The sequence below is a fragment of the Scyliorhinus torazame genome, chromosome 5 (genome assembly GCF_047496885.1).
Source record: "Scyliorhinus torazame isolate Kashiwa2021f chromosome 5, sScyTor2.1, whole genome shotgun sequence".
Lineage (NCBI taxonomy): Eukaryota > Metazoa > Chordata > Chondrichthyes > Carcharhiniformes > Scyliorhinidae > Scyliorhinus > Scyliorhinus torazame.
In genome coordinates, this window is record NC_092711.1 from 226,857,469 (window position 1) to 226,881,556 (window position 24,088).

The 24,088-nt window shown below is 49.9% G+C and overlaps 1 pseudogene; it reads right to left on the reverse strand.

Annotated features, from left to right (window-relative positions):
- Positions 1 to 266: 266 nt before the first annotated feature.
- Positions 267 to 24,088, reverse strand: part of LOC140418109 (dnaJ homolog subfamily B member 6-like) — a 33,699-nt pseudogene continuing 9,877 nt past the window's right edge.

The following is a 24,088-nucleotide window of genomic DNA, read 5'->3' on the forward strand; positions in this document are numbered from 1 at the left end:
AAATGCTCACTGAAAATGGTTGCCCAAGAAGGTGCACCAATAAATGCAGAATACAAAAAGACAACTCAAAAGATCAATACCAGATGGTCCTATTCTGTGGTGCCGTCAAAGTAAACTCCAAGTATGGCATGGACATCGGATTATCGGTGCCATAACCAGCAGAAAAACTATTTTGAACTATACAATTTTACGCGTAATGCAAAGTTCCTTCCTGGATACTCTCAAAAATCTTTTCACCCATGAGCGCTCAACCGTTTCCACTTGTTTTAAATATGAGGGAATATTTGCTTGTTATCCAATCGTAGTAGCTGCTCCTCATCATTTATCGTTAAAGATTTTAATTGACTATCTTCCTCTACTTCCACTCTTTCGTGACCGTTTTCCACAATCCTCTTAAGTGGTGATTTTCCTGGCATTATAACAAACTTGGTAGATGTCGATTCCGGTCGGAAGCTACCCGTTCCACCACCTCCAAATGAAGACGAGGAAAATGATGCAGTTCCAAGGCTACCAAATGAACTGACTGAAGTAAAACCGGGATCAAACACAGAAAATTCACCAAAAGGAGAAAAGAAAGCCCCCCACCCCCACCCCCCACCACCCCTGCTTCTTTCAACACCTCATCTACCTCGCTGATTATCAAAGAAATCATCAAAGGGATCATCCATGGAGAAATCTACAAAGGAAACCCTGCCTCCAGAGAATTCCCTAAGAATATCTTCAGGATTGTGGAATATGAAGCTATAGTTGAAGCCTTCGTCACACTGACAACCTCATGGAGTAGCCAAATCTTCTGTCCCTATAGGTCATAGATATTGCATTTTTAAGAATCAGGAAGAGCTTCTGCAAATTGTTACATTTTGACTCTGCCTTTATTTATTGTCAGGATTCTTATCAGGGTGCCATTTCAGGGCCTGTTTGCGATATGATTTTAAAATTTCATCTGGAGAGATATTTTTGTGTGCTCCTAATCACTGAATCATAGAATTTACAGTGCAGAAGGAGGCTATTCGGCCCATCTAGTCTGCACCGGCTCTTGGAAAGAGCACCCTACCTAAGCCCATGCCTCCACCCTATCCGCGCAACCCAGTAACCCCACCCAACCATTTTGGACACTAAGGGCTATTTAGCACGGCCAATCCACCTAACCTGCACATCTTTGGACTGTGGGAGGAAACCGAAGCACCCGGAGGAAACCCACGCAGACATGGGGAGAACGTGCAGACTCCACACTGACAGTGACCCAAGCCAGGAATCGAACCAGGGACCCTGGAGCTGTGAAGCATCTGTGCCAACCACAGTGCTACTTGAGAAAGATTGAGAAACATCCCTCTACCGCCACTTCCGGCCGGTAGACTGCATCGTTCTATTGTTCAAAATAAAAAATTTTGAGTACACAATTCATTTTTCCAATTAAGGGGCAATTTAGTGTGGCCAATCCACCTACCCTGCGCATCTTTGAGTTGTGGTGGTGAAACCAACGCAAACACGGGGAGAATGTGCAAACTCCACACGGACAGTGACCCAGAGCCGGGATCGAACCTGGGACCTCGGCACCGTGAGGCAGCAGTGCTAACCACTGTGCCACCGTCCTGCCTGAAACGTTCCATTTAATAGCTGGTCGTGGCAGGCATTCTTAATTTAAAAGTCGGTGGTGGCCGTCATTCTCAATTATTTTAAAATAAATTTAGAGTACCCAATGATTTATTTATTTTTCCAATTGTGGGGCAATTTAGCGTGGCCAATCCACCTAACCTAAACCAGGGGCTGGTTTAGCACACTGGGCTAAATAGCTGGCTTTTAAAAGCAGAACAGGCCAGCAGCACGGTTCAATTCCCGTATCAGCCTCCCCGAACAGGCGCCGGAATGTGGCGACTCGGGGCTTTTCACAGTAACTTCATTTGAAGCCTACTTGTGACAATAAGTGATTTTCATTCTTCATTTCATTTTCATAATCTGCACATCTTTGGGTTGTGGGGGTGAAACCCACACAGACATGGCAGTATGTGCAAACTCCACACGGACAGTGACCCACAGCTGGGATTCAAACCCGGGTCCTCAGCGCCGCAGTTCCAGTGCTTTCCACTGCACCACATGCCGCCCTGGCATTCTCAATTTAACAGCCGGTCACGGCAGTTGGGTGCTTCTCCTGCGATCGGGAAGGCTGCAGCCAATCGCTCTGTGACCCTCCAGACATCCGCCCACAACCCATCGCAGATTGCGACTGGCAGTTTGACCGGTGTAATTGCCTCTCTTTGTAGATACATCCTCTTTCACCTCCCGAATGCATGGACGACAATCTAGCAGACAGTGGATATGTCACCAGGTCCTGCTTGCAAAAATCGGTTGTGCAGATTTATAATGCCACTGTGGCCATTTTGGCCAACTGGCAGCGCCGTCCTTGCCCTGGTGGGAAGCTCCAGATTATGTTGAAGGAATAGGCAGAGTTTAGTAACCATTAACCTGATTAATGTGAGTTACCTCAGACATTGATCCTGGCTCAGATGAAGGTATGAGGAAATAGCCTTGGGAGGTAGGGCCTCCTCACCTTCCTCCCTCTTTGCAGAGCGTATCTGATTTGGGAATCTCCGCTCCATTTATTGTGTCACAGACCCAGTGACAGTGCACGCACAGTCTACACACATCTTGCAGACTTGTGTGACTAAATCCTCTGGTCTCCTGCACCAGCTCAACAACAGACCTCCCAACACAAATCACAGTGCTGACATAAGCAGCGGAAGTAAATCAAAAGGACCGGAAGCTGGATGGCTGCTCCCTTAAATAATACTAGTGTGAGTGGTATGGTGTGGAGGGAGGGATTTCTCCTACAGCTGAATGCAGACTCAATGGTGAGTGATTAGGGAAGACATTCTGTGGATTGACAAACCAGGGGTGAAATTCTCCTACCAGCCCCGCCACATTTCTGCCCCGACCGGCCGGCGGGAGATCCGTAACACCGGCCGGTCAATGGCGTTTCCCATTGTGGGGCAGCCCCACGCCGTCGGGAAACCCCCGGGCGCCGGCAAAACGGAGACTCCCGCCGGCGGAGAATGACGCCCCAGGTTTCCTAACTGTGCATTAAAGCAAATGGAATGGTAGATTGACTTGACAATCAGACTTCTTTTGACGCTTCCAGTGCCTGCACGGCATGCCCAGCCTTGATACTTCCACTGCTTACTTTTATTTTTCCTACTTTACAATGGGGCAGCACGGTAGCCTTGTGGATAGCACAATTGCTTCACGGCTCCAGGGTCCCAAGTTCCGATTCTGTGCGGAGTCTGCACATCCTCCCCGTGTGTGCGTGGGTTTCCTCCGGGTGCTCCGGTTTCCTCCCACAGTCCAAAGATGTGCAGGTTAGGTGGATTGGCCATGATAAATTGCCCTTAGTGTCCAAAATTGCCCTTAGTGTTGGGTGGGGTTACTGGGTTATGGGAATGGGGTGGCAGTGTTGACCTTGGGTAGGGTGCTGTTTCCAAGAGCCGGTGCAGACTTGATGGGCTGAATGGCCTCCTTCTGCACTGTAAATTCTATGACTACAATATAAACTGTCTATAGAATTATACCAACCCTTCTGTTGCATCTGCAACTGCTTCAATGAGAGTAACAGGTGTACAAGTTACAAAATGATATTTTGTCACAGTAGAATTTGCTACAAAAGGAACTTTTCCACTTTATAATTTGCACGCTCAGATATGGATTCACCAAGGCTTGGTTCACCCAGAGATTGATCTTTTTAAAAAATGTTTTTACTCGAGTTTTTTCTTTTGACACACAACAAAACTAAACAGAAGCTAATCTGTACACATGAGTTACAGTTTACAGTTTACAATAGCCCCACATTTGAATTAGCCTCCTCACCCCAACTCCCTTGACATCCTCGAGACCCCCTCCCCTTCTTGCTATCTGGTGTGTTTTCTTTATTCACTGGTTCACCATTCCTGTATATAGTATTATAGCAATACATATGTTACGTAGTGGTAGGTTGTTCCTATTTAGTTGTCTGAATTTACAAACTTGGTGCCCCACCCCCCGCCCCCCCCCCCCCCCCCCCCCCGTCCACATGGGGTGTGGTCAACCTATGTGCCTCCCAATTCTCTACCCCCCTCCCTCCCTCCCTCTCTCCCTTTTCAAAAGTGTCCGTGGTCCTTCTGTGGGCCCCCTCACCTTAGTCTATTGGCTGTCGGCTACAAACAGGTCCTGGAACAGGTAGGTGATTGGCCTCCACACCATGTGGAAGCCCTCTTCTGACCCCCAGTTGGTGAATTTCATTTTCTCCATTTGGACAGGTTGGCCAGTCCGTCTGCAGCTTTAGGTGTAGCTGCTGATCGCCAGCCGAGCAGGATTCTTCGGCGCACGAATAGGGAGGCAAAGGTTAGGGCATCGGCCATCCTCCCCATAAACAGTTCTGGCTAGTCTGCTACCCCGAAGACTGCCACCTTCGGACATGGCTCCACCCTCATCCTCACAACCTTGGACATTACCTCAAAGAAGGCTTGGGACATGCCCGGAACATGGGGGTATGGTTGGCTGGACTTTTCTGGCACCAGTCACACCTCCAAGAAGAACCTGCTCATTTGGGTTCCGGGTAGGTATGCTCCATGTGCCACTTTCAGTTGCATTAGGCAGGTATTTAGCCTTGCACATGTGGCTGTGGAGTTGATCCTGTTCAGAGCTTCGATCCAGAGTCCCCGCCCTATTAAAACCCATGGGCGGGATTCTCTGACCCCCCAACCGGGTAGGAGAATCGCCGGGGGTCAGCATGAATCTCGCCCCCGCCGTCCTCCTAATTCTCCGGCCCCCCAAAAATTGGCCCGGCGTGAGCCGCGCCGCCCGCCTCGGAGAATGGCAGGGTCCGGCGCGACTCAATGGGCGCCGGGGCTGCCCAAATTCTCCGGCCCGCGATGGGCCGAAGTCCCACCTGCCTTTTGCCAGTCCCGCCAGCGTAAATTGAAGTAGGTCCCTTACCGGCGGGACATGGCGGGCACCGGGGTTCTTGGGGGGCATGGGGGGATTGGGCCCCGGGAGGTGCCCCCATGGTGGCCTGGCCCGCGATTGGGGCCCACAGATCCGTGGGCGGGCCTGTGCCTCGGAGGCACTCTATCCTTCCGCACCAGAGGCTGTACCGGTCCGCCATTCCCGGTGCGGAAAGAAAGCCCTCTGCGCATGCACGGGGATGACGCCAGTACATGCTGGTGCTCACGCGCATGCGCCAACTCGCGCCGGCCGGCGGAGGCCCTTCGGCACCGGTTGGCATGGCGCCAAGCCCCTTTCCCGCCGGCCGGCGGGGCGCAAACCACTCCGCGGCGGGCCTAGCTCCTGAAGGAGCGGAAGATTCCGTACCTTTGGGGCGGCCCGACGCCGGAGTGGTTCACGCCCTGTACCGCCGGGACGCCACGCCCCTCTGGGTAGGGGAGAATCCCGCCCCATAGCTTTCCCTCCCATTTTTCTCTTGTCTCATCCAGTGGGGAGGGTGCCTTCACCAGCAGTCACCCATTCAAGTCCCCGCAATTTCCCCCCCACCAAGTTGTCCGCATCCAGCAGTCCTTGTAATAGTGATTGTCTCATCGCCCGTGTGTATGGCTTCATTTCCCTACGTAGGGAGCTTTTGATTTGCATGTATCTAGCTCATTCCTCTGGTCAGTTGGAGCTTCTCTGTTAGTTCCTCTAGTGTTGTCCGTGTAGAAGTCCCTAACTGTCGGTGTCCCCTGCCCTGTCCTTTTGAAGGTGGCGTGGATTTTGGCTGGCGCGATCCTATGGTTTTTGCAGATGGGGGCCATGATGGACATTTCGGTCAGACCAAAGTGTTGATTTAGCTGGTTTCATGACCGGAGCGTGGCCATTACCACTGGGCTTGTAGAGTGCTTGGCCAGAGTAGATGGGAGCGCTGCTGTGGCCAGAGCCCGGAGGGACGTCCCTGTGCAGGAACTCTCCTCTATTTTTACCCACCCATCCATCCCCCCCCACCCCGCCCCTTCTCCCCCCACCCCCCTCCCCTCCCCCCACCACCAGCCCACACACACACACACACACAAACACCAGGATCATTTTTTCTACTGTATTGAACAAGGCATTGGGGGTGTAGATCGGTATGTCTCTGACAAGGAAGAGGAATCCTGGACAGTATGTTCATCTTGATCGTCTGTAACCTCCCTGCTAGGATGAATGAGAGTGTGTCCCACCTCTGCAGGTCCTTTTAAACTTCTTCCAACAAGCTGGTTCGATTCCATTTGTGGATCCATGTACAGTGGGCGATTTGGACCCCAGGTAGTGGTATTTGTGTCAGGCTTGGTTAAATTGTAGTCCCTCCAACTCTGCCCCTCTCCCTTGTGGATTCACAGGGAAGGTTTCACTTTTGCTCAGGTTGGGTTTGTAACCGAGAAGGCTCCAAACTCTTTCAAGCATGCCATGATTCTCTCCATGCTGCTTTGTGGGTCTGCGACGGAGAGGAGCAGGTCGTCTGCTTAGATCGAGTCTCGCCTCTTGAACCCCTTCCAGTTCTTCGCCGTTCTGAGTGTGATCGCTCATGGCTCGATCGCCAGGGCGAACAGCAGCATGGACAGCGGGCATTCCTGACTTGTGCCTCTGTGCAGCTTTGAGCCGATGGTTTTTGTCCGCATGCGAGTGCCGTACAGGAATTTCATCCAGGTGGTGGACCCTGCTCCAAGCCCAACCCGGTCCAGTACTTCGATTAGGTACTTCCATTTGGCTCAAAAACCTTTTCTGCATCCAGAAAGATGATCACCTCTGATGTTCTCTTCCTGGGTGGGGTCATTATAATGTTTGGTAGGCGCCTGATGTTCGCCGATGTAGTATCGCCAGTCTACCACCTGTATGGAGTCGACTAGCTGTTATCTAGCCATCCTCTCTTCCTTGTCTCTGCAAGCTTTATAGCAATAATCTCACTCCGATGACAGCTTTCAGCACCTACCAGAGCGTGGAAGGTGAGACCTCTCCATTCTGGTTGTTGGTAATATACCTGTCTATGGCCTGTGAGGATGCACAGGCCATAGACAGGTATATGGGGCATGTTTGGGCGTGTCCAAGGGGCTGGTTTAGCACAGTGAGCTAAACAGCCGACTTGTCAAGCAGAACAAGGCCAGCAGCGTGGGTTCAATTTCTGTAACAGCCTACCTGAACAGGCGTCAGAATGTGGCGACTAGGGGCTTTTCACAGTAACTTCATTGAAGCCTCCTTGTGACAATAAACGATTTTCATTTTCATGTAGTATGCAACCTGGTCGGCGATTACGATCACGGAGTATTCTGCTCTTACTATCCCCAGGAGACCAATTTCCCCACTGCAAAGAAGTCAGTCTGGGTACATACTTTATGTACCTGGGAGAAGAAGGAGAAACCTTTCTCCCCTGGGTAGGTGAACCGCCATGAGTCCACTGCCTCAATCTGCTCCATGAATGTGCCCAGTTTCTTTTGCCGTATTAGGTCTTCCCTGTTTTGGGGTTCGACCTGTAAGCCCATGGGTCCTGTACACAGTTAAAGTGCCCCCCCCATGATAAGTCATGCCTGGGTCAGGGATTTTCGTCGTCGTCTTCTTTATAAACTCCATGTCGTACATTTTGACCAGGACCCCTGGTGCCCCGTCCAGGACACCACTGACCATGACTTACCTTCCCGCTGGATCCGTAACCATCTTAATCGCAGTAAACACCATTCTCTTATTTATTAGTATGGCTACCCGACTAGCTCTCGTCCCGTAACATGAATGGTAGGTCTGACCCACACAGCCCTTCCTTATCCGCAGTCAGTCCTTTTCCCTCAGGTGCGTCTCTTGGAGGAAGAAAATGTCAGCTTTCACTCTGCATCTTTTCACTGGGCTGTTAAGTCCCCTGACGTTCCAGGTGACTATCCTGATGGAGGTTTTCAGTCTTTGGACTGTGGGAGGAAACCGGAGCACCCGGAGGAAACCCACGCAGACACGAGGAGAACGTACAGATTCCGCACAGACAGTGACCCAAGCCGGGAATTGAACCTGGGACCCTGGAGCTGTGAAGCAACAGTGCTAACCACTGTGCTACCGTGCTGCCCGGTGTGCTACCGTGCTGCCCCTCTCTCTCTTCCCCCCCTTCTACCTTCCCCCATTTGTCTCCCTTCTTGTGATGTTTACCCCCCCCCCCCCACGAGGCACTCACTCCCATGCGGCCCTCCTTCTCTCACGTACTTCTAGCCGCTAGCTTTCCCGTTCGTGTCGTGGTCCCATCCCAGGGTCAGTCTGTGTTTTCCCTTTGCCCTCTTCCTCTTTTTCCCCTGTTCCTGTGCCCCACTGCTCTCGCCCCCTCTTCTTTATGTCTTAGCTTTCAGTTTTAGAATGAGGCGGTGCAGTCCTGCGTACATTGTCTTTTAGTTTCTCAGGCCGGGATTCTCCGACCACCGCCGTTCCAGAGAATCCCCGGGGGGACACGAGAATCATGCCATGCCGCCACGACGCCAGCTCGCCGGTTCTCTGGCATCGATTCTTGGGCACCTGCGGTATTGCCGCCGCCCCGGTTGGGGGCCGTTGAAAGCGGCCCCCCTGGCGATTCTCCGGGCCTCGACGGGCCGAGTGCCCAACCGAGTTCGGCCGAGTCCTGCCGGCATGGGTCACGTATGGTCCCACACGGCGGGACCTGGAAGTTGTGTCTGCGGAGGCCGTCTTGGTGCGGGGGTGGGGGGACCAGATCCCGGGGGGGCCTCCACTGTGGCCTGGCCCGCGATCGGGGCCTACCGATCAGCGGGAGGGCTGGTTCCATGGGGGCCTACGTTCCTCCGCACCGGGCCCCTGTAGGGCTCCGCCATATTGCCCGGGAAACAGCGCGGAGACAGGAGCCCACACACATGCGCGGAATCACGCCGGCCGTGCCATGTCAGCTGGAGCTGCGGGAACCACTCAGGAAGGGGAGCATATCGGACAATTGAGGACCGTTGACGCCGGAGTGGTTCACGCCGCTTTTCACGCCGGTGTCAGAACTTGGCGATTGGAGAATCCGGCCTCAGTTTTTGACTGATTTCAGTTCTAGCTGAACTTCTAGATAATGATGTTCTGGAACTTGTTCTGTTTTATTTAATATATTTCTTTCCAAAGATGGATTAAAAAGGCCATTGGCCTTTCCATCCACCAAAGAAGGAGACTCAACACGGTTCCCCCTGTAAAATCAGCTGGTTCATTTTAAAGTGTTAAATGGAGTGCTAATTAAGGACTACTCAATTTAATTTAACTGCCTAGTAACCATTTATGTCCCCCTAATTCTTTTTGTGTGTTTGGTCTGTGCATTTAGCTGTGTGAGACCTTTCATTTTTTTTACACGGTGAGACATTTTAAATGGGGCAACGTGTGAGTGTGCTGTGTGCTATCTTCTGGGTTGCTGTACTCATTCGCACACATACACATCCAGGAGGGAATATTGGACACAAATATGTATTGGAAAACTGCAGTACCTGCAATATCGAACTTTACTCTACGTAAATAATGTTATCGCGCAATTTGATGTGGATCGATACTTTATTGACAAGCCATCGTGGTGGCAGGTGCCAAATTGTGATGACGATATAAATAAAACAAGTAATCATACTTCATAATATAGTTACAGGCAATCATTCAAATAAAGTGTAAAATAATAAAAGGATTGCACAATTAAGAACAGTTCAATGAACAAATTATTACAGTCATTGCATACATTGCAAAATGTAGGACTCCTTCATTCAAGATAACAATGAAATGCCTACTACACTCTGTATTTGCATTAAAGTCCACAGTTCATGTGTTGTCAGGTTGAATTAATTAAATTCTCAATCGTTTGCATACTTTTTAGGAGTTTTATAAAGTAGGGGGTTGGACTGTCACTTAGGGTGGGATTTTCCGGTCCTGTCAGGTTTTTCCAGTCCTGTCCATGATCAGGAAATTCTGGTCGCCTCTGCGGTCAGAATTTTCCAGTCCTGCCTGTGGTCGGGATTTTCCAGTCCTGTCCATGGCTGGGATTTTCCAGTCCTGTCCATGGCTGGGATTTTCCAGTCCTGTTCTGTCCCCTGCTGAGCCAGAGTCTTCGACGACATGCCCGGTCCAGCAGGTTGGCGAATGACAGGCACTGCCGATACACATGAGGCCTCATGCGGCACCTCCTTTGCACCTTCTCCTCTTCCTCAGCCTGTTGGGTGGCCAGCTCTCCATTCTCAGTGGCTGGCTCCTGTTCCTCTAGGTCAACATAAGAACATAAAAACATAAGAACTAGGAGCAGGAGTAGGTCATCTGGTCCCTCGAGCCTGCTCCGCCATTCAATGAGATCATGCTTCACTGGGCAAGGAATTCCATAGATTCACAACCCTTTGGGTGAAGAAGTTCCTCCTAAACTCAGTCCTAAATCTACTTCACCTTATTTAGTTCTGCTTTTAAGGTGGGTGGGCAATGGGGTATGCAGCAAGGTGGCTGCCTTGCAGGCTGTGACAATGGCGGTCCATGCCTGGACACCGACCCAGTCCAATGGGAGGTCACGCCGACCCTGACTCCATGGCCTGCCCCAAGTTTCTTCCCTTCCCCCACCCCCGGCACTGGCAGGGCGACCCCCACCCCCAGCCAGCCTTGCCAGTGTCAGGACCTGCAGCCCATGGTAGCGCCTCTGCATGTCCTATCTCCTCGCTCTCCCTCATCAGCCACTGAGCCTGTTTCCCGCGTTTTAAAAGCATAAGTGAAATTTGCCGTGGGAAATTCCCCCCAGTGGAGGCGGAGACTAGCAGAGGCCCTGGAGAATACCTGGACGGGCCCACTAATGATATGCAAATGGTGTTCATTGTATGTGCGGAGTGGAACACATTGACACTGCTGTCAGGGCACCAGAAAATTTCGATTTGGCATGAAACCGGCGCCCACCATGAACCGATTCTCCGCCCAATCACGATTCCGGCATCAGCCGACGGAATATCCCACCCGTGGTTTTTATGACATATCGGCAAAAGGCTTTCGTGGGCCAGCAGATTTAACTTGGAACAGGTGATGTGAGCCAATGAATCATGGTGATGCACTGCAGACATGTTCATGAATTGTGGTCAAGCAAGTCAGTTCAAACTGTTGACATCTTGAGTGTGGAAAGATGCGCTGTGATAGGATTAGCAGTCTCATGTTCTTAATTGGATGGGTAATTATTGCAAAAAAAGCTTACTGCGCAAGTGCAGGTAAGCTACAAGAAGAGATGATCAATCAAAAGACAAACCAAGAGTGGTTGTAGAGGACGATCATCCACACATGCGGCTCGTTCCAAGAAGGAAGAATCCAAGGAGACAGAATTTGCCACTCCAAGGCAAGCTGATGGTGCAGAAACCTCAATGAAGATTGATGTTGGGAAGAAACAGTGTGAACAAAAGAGATTGATCATCTACCTTCGCACTCTGAGAGCTGCGCAGCCCTTTCAAGAGTTGTATACAATTAATCCATTACATCCACCGTTGGGAAAATGCTGGAATCCATTATTCAGGAATTGGTAGCAGTGCACTTAGGAAATCAAAATATGTAAGGAAATCTTGTTTAACCAATCTGAGTTTTCTGAGGATGTGGCATCAGGATAGATCAAGATAATCTGGTGCAGTAGATGTTGTATATTTTTGTTTTCAAAATGTATTGCACCCTATGAAAAGTTTTGTTGCACAAAATAAGGGCTCATGGGTTTGGAGGTAATATATTAACATGGTTAGAGGATCGGTTGAAAGACAGACAACAGAGTAGGAATAAATGGGTTACATAAGATTGGCAGGTTGTTATTACTGGGGTGCCACAAGGGTCATTGCTGGAGATTCAGATATTTACAATCTATAAGGATGATTTAAATGAGGAATTGCATGTAAGTTAGTCAGCCATTCAAAGAATCATAGAATTTACGGTGCAGAAGGAGGCCATTCAGCCCATCAGGTCTGCACAGGCCCTTGGAAAGAGCCCCCTACTCCTCCACCCTATCCCGGTAACTCACTAACCTTTTGGAAACTAAGGGACAATTTAGCATGGCCAAACCTGCGGATCTTTAGATTGTGGGAGGAAACCGTAGCACCCGGAAGAATTCCATGCATACACGGGGAGAAAGTGCAAACTCCACACAGTCACCCGAGGCCGGAATTGAATTTGGGACCCTGGAGCTGTGAGACTGCAGTGCTAACCACTGTGCCACCGTGCCTTTCAGCTAGGCAGAACAATAAGTAGCACACAAAGGTTTTGCAAAGAGATATGGATATGTTGAGCAAAAGGCCAAGAAGGTGGCAGATGAAGTATAACGTGGGAACACATAAGGTTATTCACTTTGGTAATAGATATGGAAACTTAACACACAAATACAGCAAGCAATTGGGAAGGCAAGTGGTATGTCGGCCTTTATTGCAAGGGGATTGGGTACATGAGTAGCAATGTTTTCAGAAATTATACAGAAAGTTTCATGAGATCATAGCTGTAATACGGTGAACTGTTTTGTTCTCTACACCAAGGAAGGATATACTAGCCCTGGAGGGAATGCAATGAAGATTTACTGGATTAGTTCCTCGGATGAGATGATTGTCCTATGAGGAGAGATTGAGTAGGGTATAGGGTATCCTCTGCTGAGTTCAGAAGAATAAATATATTTTTTATTGGCATTTTCAAATTTGAAGTTTGACAATTTGACATATAAAGCACACAATATTTACAAAGTATGATGTTTCTGATGTACAATTTTACACATACCCCTTTTATCGGTCCTTCCCTTTTTCCTTGCTCTCCCTCCCCCTCTACCCCCCTCCTCTCCTGTTGATAGTTGAGCTCCGTCCTGGCCCCATCTTCCGTCCTGTGTGCTGTATTATTATACTTCTTTCCTTCATTATGTGATTCCTTGTGGGTTCGCTGAGGGGGGCGGCGGGAGGTGAGGGGGGGGGGGGGGGGGTGTTCTCTGCCCACCCCCCTCCCCCGCACTTGTTTTCTATGTCTCTCCTTAATACTTCCCTGGGTTCCTTCCTTGCTCTCCCCCTTGTTCCTCTCCACTCTATGCATTCTTGTCTGCCTTCATCAGTCCCGCCCCCTTTCTTCCAAATCACTATTGGCTTTGAACAGGCCTTGGAACAGGCTGACGAATAGCCCCCATGCTTTGTGGAAGCCCTCATCCTGCCCTCAGATGGTGTACTTGACCTTCTCCAGGTGGAGAAATTCCGACAGGTCTGACAACCAGTCTGTAGCTGTGGGTGGCCCTGCTGATCGCCAGCTGAGCAGGATTTTCTGGCGTACAATTAAGGAAGCAAATGCCAGGGCCTCGGCCCTCTTGCCCATATGTTATTATGGCTGATCTGAAACCCCAAACACTGCCACTCTCGGACACGGCTCCACCCTCAACCCCACAACCTTGAACATCATGTTGAAAAAGGCTGTCCAGAACCAGACAAGTCTGGGCCAGACCCAGAGCATGTGACCATGGTTGGCCGGGCCTCCCATGAGCCGTTCACACTTGCCTTCCACCTCCGGGAAGAACCTGTTCATTTGGGTTCTGGTTAGGTGCGCTCTGTGCACCAGTTTAAACTGCATAAGGCTTAGCCTTACACAGGAGGAGGTGTAGTTCGGCTTCGCTCCAGAGTCCCGACTCTACTTCCTCCCCGAGTTCATCTTCCCATTTCTGTCTTGCCCCGTTTAATGGTGTTCTTGCCCTTTCCAGAAGTCAACCGTAAATGTCCCCACGGTTCCCCTTTTCCCTACTGTCCGCCTTAGTAGTGTCGTGTTGGGTGTTCTGCTGCACAAATGATCCAACACGGCTGTAGATGGCACAACTCTGTTTTATTGTCTAATCAACGGTAACAACTAACTATTGGCTTGGGTACGTGCTTCACCAGCTAACCTGTGGACCCAGCCCTAACACTATCTTAGTGAGGCACTCAGCACATGGTCTATGTCTGAGTGGCACGCTGTGAGCTCTGTGCTCTGAGCTATCTCCTGGTAGAATGAGTGGGAACTGTGGTGTTCCCTGTTTTATAGTGCGTGTGCTCTCACTGGTGATTGGCTGTGATGTTATGTGTGTGCTGGTTGGTCCAACTGCCTGTCCATCAGTGTGTGTGTGTGATTGCACCATGATATGCTGATGTGGATATCAAGACAAGTAGTTCTTCCAGTAAAGTGTTCCTTGGGTACCTCGTCGCCTCCTTGTGGGGAAAGTTTTTGATTTGTAGGTGCCGCAGCTCCTGTCCTTCTGGTCACTCCAGTTCTTCCGTTAGTTCGTCTCGGGTCACGAGTCTGTCCCCCGTGTAAAAGTCCCTGAGTTCTAGCATCCCCCCATCCTGCCTCCATTTTGTGAAGGTGGCGTCGAGCATGACTGGCAGGAATTTGTGGTTACAGCAGATGGGAGCCATGAGCACATCTCAGTTAAACCGAGATGTTGTCTCATTTGATTACATGTTGTCAATGTGGCCACCACCACTGGGCAGGATCTGTATTTTGCCATGGGGGATGGGAGTGCTGCTGTGGCAAGGGCTCCGAGGGTCATTCCCTTGCAGGAGGACTGCTCCAGCCTCACCCAACCAATATTGGGTTCTTGTATCCATCCCCTCACCCTCTCGGCTGTGGCTGTCCAGTGGTAGTATTGCAGGTTCAGAAGGGCCAGGCCACCCATGTTTCTTCTCCTTTGCAGTGTAGTCTTGGAGATCCTTGGGCATTTTTCTCCCTCACACAAACATGGATGGATCTGAACAGGAAGAGGAACCTTGGCAGCACGTTCATCTTTATCATCTGCACCCTCCCGTCAGGGAAAGCGGGAGTGGGTCCTATCTCCGTAGGTCCCTTTTAACTTCCTCCGCCAGACTAGTCAAGTTGTCTTTGTTGATCTGAGTCCAATCATGGGCTATCTGGATCCCCAGGTAGTGGAATTTGCTTTGGGCTAGTTTGAATGGTAGCCCCTCCACCTCTGTCCCTCCCCCGTTCGTGGTTCACGGGAATACCTCGCTCTTATCCAGGTGAGTTTGTAGCCCGAGAAGTCCCCGAACTCTTCCAGGAGTTGCATGATTGCTTTCAGGCCGTTCTGTGGGTCTGAGGTGTAGAGCGACACAGAGCGACACTCTGTGCTCTTTCCCTCCTCTTCGGATGCCCATCCAGCCTTTCGCGTCTCGCAGAACGATCACCAGGGGTTCGAGTGCAAGGATGACCAAGAGCGGGAACAGTGGGAATCCCTGCCTCATGCCTATGTTCAGCTGGAACTATTCAGAGCTGGTGGTGTTGTTCGGAATGCTCACTTTGGGGGCGTTATACAGGAGTTTCACCCAGGAGGAGAACCCCATTCCTAGCCCAAACCGCTCCAGTACCTCTATGGGATACTTCCATTCGACACTGTTGAAGGTCTTTTCTGTCTCCAAGGAGACGATCGCCTCTCGGGTTCTCTCCAATGATGGGGACACTATTACATTCAACAGCTGCCTGGTGTTCGCAGTTAGCTGTCTACCTTTGACAAAGCCCATCTGGTCCTCTGCGACCACCTCTGGTATGCAGTTTTCCAGTCTCCTAGCCAGGACTTTCGCGAGTATTTTCGAGTCTACATTCAGCTGCAAAATGGGTCTATACGATCCACATTCCACCGGGTCTTTGTCTTTCTTGGGTATCAGCGATATCACGGCCTATGTTTGCGTTGGAAGCAGGGTGCCCCTCGCTAGCAAATCTATGAATATTTCCCATAGGTGCGGGGCCAGGGTTGGTGCGAATTTTTTACAGTAGTCCACCGGGAGCCCATCGGGCCCCAGTGCCTTCACCACCTGCATGGATTTGATGCTTTCCATGATCTCGGCCAGTCCTCATAGATCATAGAATTTACAGTGCAGAAGGAGGCCATTCGGCCCATCGCGTCTGCTCCGGCTCTTGGAAAGAGCACCCTACCCAAGGTCAACAACTCCACCCTATCCCCATAACCCAGCAACCCCACCCAACACTAAGGGCAATTTTGGACACTAAGGGCAATTTATCATGGCCAATCCACCTAACCTGCATATCTTTGGACTATCTTTGGACCAGTCCTAATGGTGCTTCCAGCTTCCCTTGTTGGTCGTCCTCCACGACTGGCATGTCCAGTCCATCGAGGAACTGTTTCACCCTCGCATCCCCATCGGGGAGATCGGAGGTGTACAGTCCCCAGTAGAATGCCTCAAATGGTTGGTTGACCTTTTTTGGTTCGGCTACCATTCCGCTTCTACAATCTTTCACCTGTGCTATCTCCCACGTGGCTGCCTGCTTTCTCATCTGGTGAGCTAACAGCCGGAAAACCTTCTCTTTGTGTTCGCCGGAGGTCCCCCATGTCTGGCATAGTTAGTACACTGCTTTCCTGGTGGATAGCAAGTTAAAGTCAATTTCTAGCTTTCTTCTCTCCACCGGAAGCTCTATAGTCGGGGTCTCGGAATATTTTCTGTCAACCTCCAGGATGGAGTCGCTCAGTTGTTGCCTAGCCGCTCTCTCTTCCCTATCTCTACGAGCCTTGTAGGCTATAATCTATCTCTCCTCTAATCACCACCTTCAGTGCCTCCCAGGAGGTGGAAGGTGAGACTTCCCTGTTCTGGTTATTAGTGATGTTCTCGCCTATGGCCTGTGATGTTTTCTGGCAGAAGACCTTGTTGACCAAGAGGTCCATGTCCAACCTCTACGCGGGACGTTGGGCACAGTTCGTCCCCAACCTCACATCCATGTAATGTGGAGCATGGTCAGAGATGGCTATCGCGGAGTATTCCGCTCGGGTTATTTCTGGAAGCACCGATTTCCACACTGCAAAGAGGTCAATAAATGTGTATACTTTATGTACCGGCGAAAAGAACCAAAATTCCTTCTTACTGGGGTGTAGTAGCCACCATGGGTACACCTCCCCCATCTGCTCCATGAAAGTTCCCAGTTCCCTAGTTAAACCTGTCTTTTTCCTTGTTTTGGGGCTTGATCAGTCTGTCAATGGGTCCTGTACACCGGGTTTCCCTTTGTTAGGGGGCCATCCAAAATGGCCACGGTCACTGTTCTCACCATGAAGTCGCCCCGGGATTTTCCTTTATCCGGGGGGCATCAACATGGCCACCAACTGTGTGAACGGCAGGTGGGTGCGCCCCTGCACTCTGGGGTTTCTGTTTGTTGAGGAACCCTTGATGTACTATTAATCCGCTGCTAGACGATGAGAGCAAGAGAACTTTGGCTTTATTACACAAGAACTTGCCTGCCTGAGATCACTGTAACAGCTGAGCGCCGCCCCCAGGCGGCCGGTCTATATACCGTCCGGGGGGGTGGAGCCAGAGGCGAGCTCACCAGGGTTCCAGTACACTACATGGAAAAGGGATCATATTACAATACTCTACAAACAACTTATTCTGGTGAATACATTCACCACAACCCTCCAAAGTAGCTGCTTGCAGCACCATCTTGTTCCCTCAACCTGCCCCTTATCTGCTGAAACCAAACTGAGACCCAAACCTTTCTTCTCTTTGTGTTGCCCTTGTGTTCCTTCTCCTTTCTGTCATCCCTTCTATCCCCTCCCCCACCCCTTGTTCCCCCCTCCCTATCTCCCCCTTTGTGTTCCCCCTCCCTGTATCAACCCCCCCCCCCCTCTCCTCCATCTACCCCTGCCAGGCATTCCCTCCCAGCTGGGAGTTGCGGTGCAGTCCCCCTTGATATTGTACTTCCTGTGCTGGCTATCCCCACAAGTGTGGTAGCCCCCCTCCCCGTTCTGGTCTTACCCCTGTCTTCTGCCCAATGACTGTCTGCTTCCTCTGCCTGTGATTCACCCTCACCTGTGTTCTGCTGCCCTCGCCTTCCCTGTGATCTGGTCATTCTCATCAAAGCGAGGTACCACAGTCCCGCGGAAACATATTATATGTCCATCATATTTTTTTTCTTTCCCTCTTTCCTCCTCTGCCTCACCTTCAGCATTACCTTGCCTGCCCCTTGTCCAGGCTGTTCATCTGAACAAACTCATCTGCTTCCGCGGGGTGTTGAAGTAGTGTTCCTTATTCTGGAACATGACCCAGAACCTGGCTGGGAACAGCATTCCAGATTTTACGCCGTTCCTGTGCAGTGCCAATTTCGCCTGGTTAAATTCAGCCCTGCGTTTTGCCAAGTCCTCCCCAGTTTAGACCCTGATTCTGTGTCCTTCCCAGCTATTCACCTTTGTCCATCTCACCCACCTCAGGATCTTCTCACGATCCTGATACCGATGCAATTTTGCGATAATCGCCCTCGGTTGTTCACCCGCCTTGGGCTTTGGCCAGAGCGACCTGTGCACTCTGTCGATCTCTGGGAGAGGGGTGGGGTTGGAGAAGCTGTCCCTCCATACTAGGTTGCCCAGCATTTGGGCTACATAGCTCACCAGGTACCTGCCTTCAAACTCCTCTGGCAGGCCCACAATCTGAATGTTCTGGCGTCTGGACTGAGCCTTCTGGTCTTTAACTTTCCCCTTCAAGCTCCCCTGGGTCACCACCAACTTTTTGAATTCAGCCTCCAGGGTGGCAATCCTGTCACTATGATCCATCAATGCCTTCTGAAGCTCCTGGATCGTTTATCCCTGCGCCTCCGCCTTCTGCTCCAGCCCATTGTCTGCCATTTACATGGCGACCAATGCCTCTGTAACTGTTACCTTGACCGCCACCTGTATTTCCACGTTTGACACCTCTCTCATTGCGTCCTTCATAAGAAATGCCTTCCATCCATCTCCAGGCAGGGAGGGGGGGAGGCTGATACTCGGGAGGCGGGTCGTCAGTCTCCCTCTCTCTGGGGTCCATGGGGTACCATCGCCTCGTGGGTCCACCGGTTCGCCCTTCGTATCCTTTTCCTCCACTCCTACCGTCTCTTCATCCTCTTGAGCACCCATTTTCTGGCATGCTGGCTCTGTTCCTTCCCTTTCTTAATTGTGGGTGATATGCTACCGAATCTTCGGGCTAATTTTGCCTAAAAGTGCCTATCTGGCTATGTTCTGGAGGAGAGCCACGTGCTCAGCACATCACCATCACCAGAAGCCCCTACATAGGCCACATTTCACTGAACCATATACAGACATGCATTCTAGGAGCAGGAGTAGGCTACTTGGTCCCACGAGTCTACTCTGCCATTCAATAAGATCGTGGTTGATCTGATTGTAACCTAAAGTTCACATCCTCGCTGAATCCCGATAGCCTTTCACCATCTCGCTCACCAGAATCTCTTAAAAATATTCAAAGGTTCTGCTTCTGCTGCCTTTTGAAGAAGAGCGTTCCAAATACGCATGCACCTCTGAGAGAAAAATAAATCTCCTCATCTGTTTTTAAATGGACGGTCCCTTATTTTGGTGACCCCAATTTTTGATTCTTCCACAAGAGGAAACATTCTTTCCACTTTCACCCTGTCAAGACCTATCAGGATCTTAAAGATTCCGAGATGGATTGGCAGGGAAGATGCTGAGAGGCTGTTTCCCTTAACTGCAGAATCTAGAACAATGGGAGCATAGTCTCAGGATAAGGCGGTGGGCATTTTGGACTATGATGACAAAAAAGTTAGAGGTTGGTAATCTTTGGAATTCATACCTCAAAGGGCCGTGATGCTCAATCACTGAGTATATTCAAGGCTGGGATTGATAAATTTCTGGGCTCTAAGGAAATCAAGGGATATGGGGATCAACAGGAAAATACAGTTGATATTGGGGATCAGCTATACTCTTAATATATGGCACAGCAGCCTCAAAGGACCATATGGCCGACTCCTCCTACTATATCTTTAAATTCTTAAACTTAAGGGAACTGTATTGTAATATTATGCTGTCAATTGTATGACTTAAACTGAAAAGTAAAGTTTTGAGGCCAGCCGAACCTGCTTGAAATTCATCACACAGAAATTATGACCATGCGATGGGGAAATTAATAAACTTACACTACTTGCTAACGTCCCAGAAATTTAATGTAAATTTAAACACACAGTTTCTCATGGTCAGAATCAACTGTTAGACTTGAGCTTCATTATCTCAGCCATCAGGGAGGCGCAGTGGTGCAGTGGTTAGCACTGATGCCTCACAGTGCAGAGGGCCCGGGTTCGATCCCGGCCCTGGAACACTGTCTGTGTGGAGTTGCACATTCTCCCTGTAGCGCACAAAGGGGGTATGGGGCCGCCGAATTTGAACGTAAGGCTCTGTAGATTACATTGGAAATCTAATCCCAGCAAGGTGGGGGCACAGAGTTGGGGAAGGACGTTAAGTTTGTATTTTTTGAACTCCCTCCCCTGCACCGTAAGGGTAACTATGCAGAATCCCTGGATCTGTACGGAGTGGGATCCTGCAGCTAGGCAAATCTTTTGTGCGCTGGGATAGGTGGTCAAGGAACAGCGTCTTACCATGTTGGGGTGTATAAAGCTTTCCGTGCTCCCGGAGTCGACTAGGCATGGCGTCTCGTGGCCGTTTATTAGGACCGTTGTCGTCGTCGTCTGGAGTGTCCGGGGCCGAGCCTGATCGAGCGTAATCGAAGCGAGCCGTGGTTGTAGTAGTGGAGTGGGGTCCGTTGTTGCCGTCCAAGATGGCGTCGGGGATTAACAAAATGGCCGCCCCATACATCGCACGTGGCTGGGGGGTCACAAGATGGTGGCGGGGGTGGACAAAATGGCCGCCCCCATGCGTCGTACAGGTCTGGGGCCTGAAGGCGGAGTATAAGAAGCCGGAGTCTTCCCCCGCAGGCAAGTTTGCTATCGAGCTGCGGGGGAACAGACACGCTTAATAAAGCCTCATCGACTTCACTCTATTCGTCTCATGGCGTCTTTGTGCCAGCGAGCATAGATTTGGTAAGCTCCCGGAGAATCGATGGACGAGTTCTACGCCGCGCTGCTGATTTTGGGACGAGCCTGCAGCTGCCCGTCGGTGAACGCAAACGAACACACGGACATGTTAATGCGCAATGCTTTTGTGGCAGGTATGCAATCCTCCCAAATCCGCCAAAGACTTCTAGAAAAAGAGTCGCTAGGACTCTCAGAGGCACGGGCCCTAGCAGCCTCCCTAGACGTGGCCGCGCGTAATACCCGCGCCTACGGCCCCGACCGCGCGGCAGGCCATTGGGCCCCGTACGTACCCGTCGCGGCAAACCCCCTACCACCCCCCCCCGGACACCCCACAGGCTTGCGTGGTCCAAACGCCGAGTCGCACCGGGGGCGCGATGAGGCTTTATTAAGCGTGTCTGTTCCCCCGCAGCTCGATAGTAAACTGGCCTGCGGGGGAAGACTCCGGCTTCTGAGACTCTGCCTTCAGGGCGGAGCTTGAGGTCAACGGCCAACCAGGACCCGGGATCTGTCAGCCAATGACATTAGGGCTTCCAGTCCCACATGACCCCCAATACATACTACCACACTCCCCATGTCTATGTGGGTCGCACCCCCACAACCCAAAGATGTGCAGGCTAGGTGGATTGGCCATGTTAAATTGCCTCTTAATTAGAAAAACATGTTTTGAGAAGATTATCTCAGCCAGGGCAGTAAGTGAAAGGTATAGATTCCAAACTGTAATTTACACACACTCATTAGTTCATTTGAATAGTGGTATTTGAAAAAGATTGGATTGCAACTATATCATAAACTGTAAGATTGCAGAGGCTCATGGAAATCATTATCTTCCCTCGTATCATCAAATTTTTTGTAATTCCACATCTTAAAACTGGGTGATGGATAGAATTTGGAGGCATATTTCACGTTGTTAGGCACTAGCTATTTATTTTTACAACAAGGTTGCTGCCATTTTATGCTGTTCAACAGAAATGCTCTTTACTTAGTGGGAGCAGGGATAAAAATGAAGCTTGATGGAAGCCAAGTTCATGTTGTTGACACCAATGTTTAAGGGTTTGCATTTTTCGTCCCTGGAGAAGCTTTGTGGTTGACAGCTAAGAGCAGTGCAGTGTGTGACATTCAGGAAGGAATTGATTTCTCTCTGACATTTATTGCTGTAGGTTTTCAGAACAATATTCTCCAATTGATTAATCAGGTGTGTGTTTAAGGGGGAGCTAGATAGGTACATGATGGAGAAAGGAATAGAAGGATATGCCGATAGGGTTAGATGAAATAGATGTGAGTCAGCTCATGTGGGGCACAAGTACCGACTTTGAGCTGTTGGAGCAAATGGTCTTTTTCTGTCTCGTAAATTCGATGTGATTCTGTGTATTATAAGTGAAGAACTTCAGCTACAAATTCCCAAATGTTGATCAGGTTAATGATCAACATCATATGGAAATATTATTTCCAGGAAAGTAAATGCGAAAATAAAATAAAAGAAACAAATAACACTGACATTTATATTACACATATGTAGTCGAGGATGATTAGGGATGGGCAATGGATGTTGGACTTGCCAGAAATGCCAATGTCCATAAATTAATCTGTGATCGTCGAAGGTAAGGACTTCGTACGACACCAGGTAGGCAGGATAACAACTAGGTTTATTTACTCTGCTCGCAATTTACAATTACACTACTCCTCACCCCGCAGGGTCACCCTCTCTGACCAACTCCCAGGTCGGGGTTTATATCCTATGAGGTTCCTCCTATTTCAGGGGGAGGCTCTGCCCCCAATTATTGTGGGAGTTTATACTCCAAAGTGTAGGAGGGGAACCGTACACAACATGGGGTTTGGTCCCTGAGGGGGTCGCAACAGAATAAAAAATGTGCTTGCTTTTATCTAGTGCCTTTCATGGCGTCAGGATATCCCAATGTGTTTTATTGATAATTAGATACTGTTTTGTTAATTCCACTATTGAAAGGTAGAAAATGAATATTATTGTATTTTATCGCGCTGAAATGTCCCGAAAGTGACTTAATTATTTTTCATTATTTTTGGAATGCCGTGTTTGTCATTCAGCCAAAAATAAAACACAAGAAATTGAAAATAATAATTTCCCTTATATGAAATGACTCGATAGAACTATTTTCTGTTGCCTCACCTTCAAAAGAATGGTTTCAAATTACTCCATTCTACCGTTTATAAAAATTATGGGGGGAATGGGTATAAATCTGACATTCCCTGGTGAGCACTCACCATAGAAACTGCCAACATCTAAGTTTTCAATGGAAACCAATGGTGCCCTGCCCACAATATTAACCTCATGCTCCAGCGCTGACTTTGAAACTTTTGCAAAGTTTAGCATTCCAATTAAAAGTCCTCAGAGATGGCATAGTTTGAAAGTTGGTTGCTGCAGTAGATTAGACATTAGGCTTGTACTGGACTTGTACAGGGCTTCAATCTAGTGTGTACTGATATAGCGAAAAACTCTTCATGTACTGGCTCTAAGGATTCTTTGTTAAATAATTTTGGACAAACACATTAAAATTTTATGCTGTAGGATATGTTCAAGTAAAAATTAATCTCAATTAAATTTCAACGACCACCCATTTCAACCTCCATGACATTGTGTGTCTATGCCTCAGCTTATTTGCTACCACAAGCCCCTGCAATGCACTTGTCACCCCCCAGACTTGACTGTTACAATGGCACATAGCTTCCTGGTTCCCCAGTGTCGCATTTGGGGGGTAGCCCAATGATGCACCTAATAACAATAATAATAATCACTTATTGTCACATGGAGGCTTCAATGAAGTTACTGTGAAAAGCCCCTAGTCACCACATTCCGGCACTTGTTCGGGGAGGCCGGTACCTCGGAACCCCTCTAAGAAGTTGTCATGTAAGGGTTTACCCGTCAATTGTCCAGAAGCGCTAACTTCCTCTGGACAATTGCACTGGGCTGGGAACCATTCATCAGAAGTGATTTAAATCGATTTTCCTCGTTTTACCCTGATACTTGCTCTGAAAAAAACCATTTCCAACTCCAGAATAGGTATTTAAGAAACACACACGCAGCCTCACACAAGACACCGCCAACACACACACCACCCCCCCAGGGGAACTATCACATCAGCCCCTGTCCGACACCCCACCGACCCAACCCAACTGTCCCCCTCCCCAGCCTGACCCCGCCCCCTCCAAACCTGACCCTAAACCAACCATCTGTCCCAGGATGACCCGGTCCGTCTCCCCTCCCCCATCCCCAGGTGCGACCCACCCTTCGTGGTTCCTCCCCACTTCACAGACCGAGCCCCCCCCCCCTGCACACACCCCGGCCAACCCCCACACCCCCGACGTCGGACTGACATTCCATCTGATCCCCCTCCCCCAC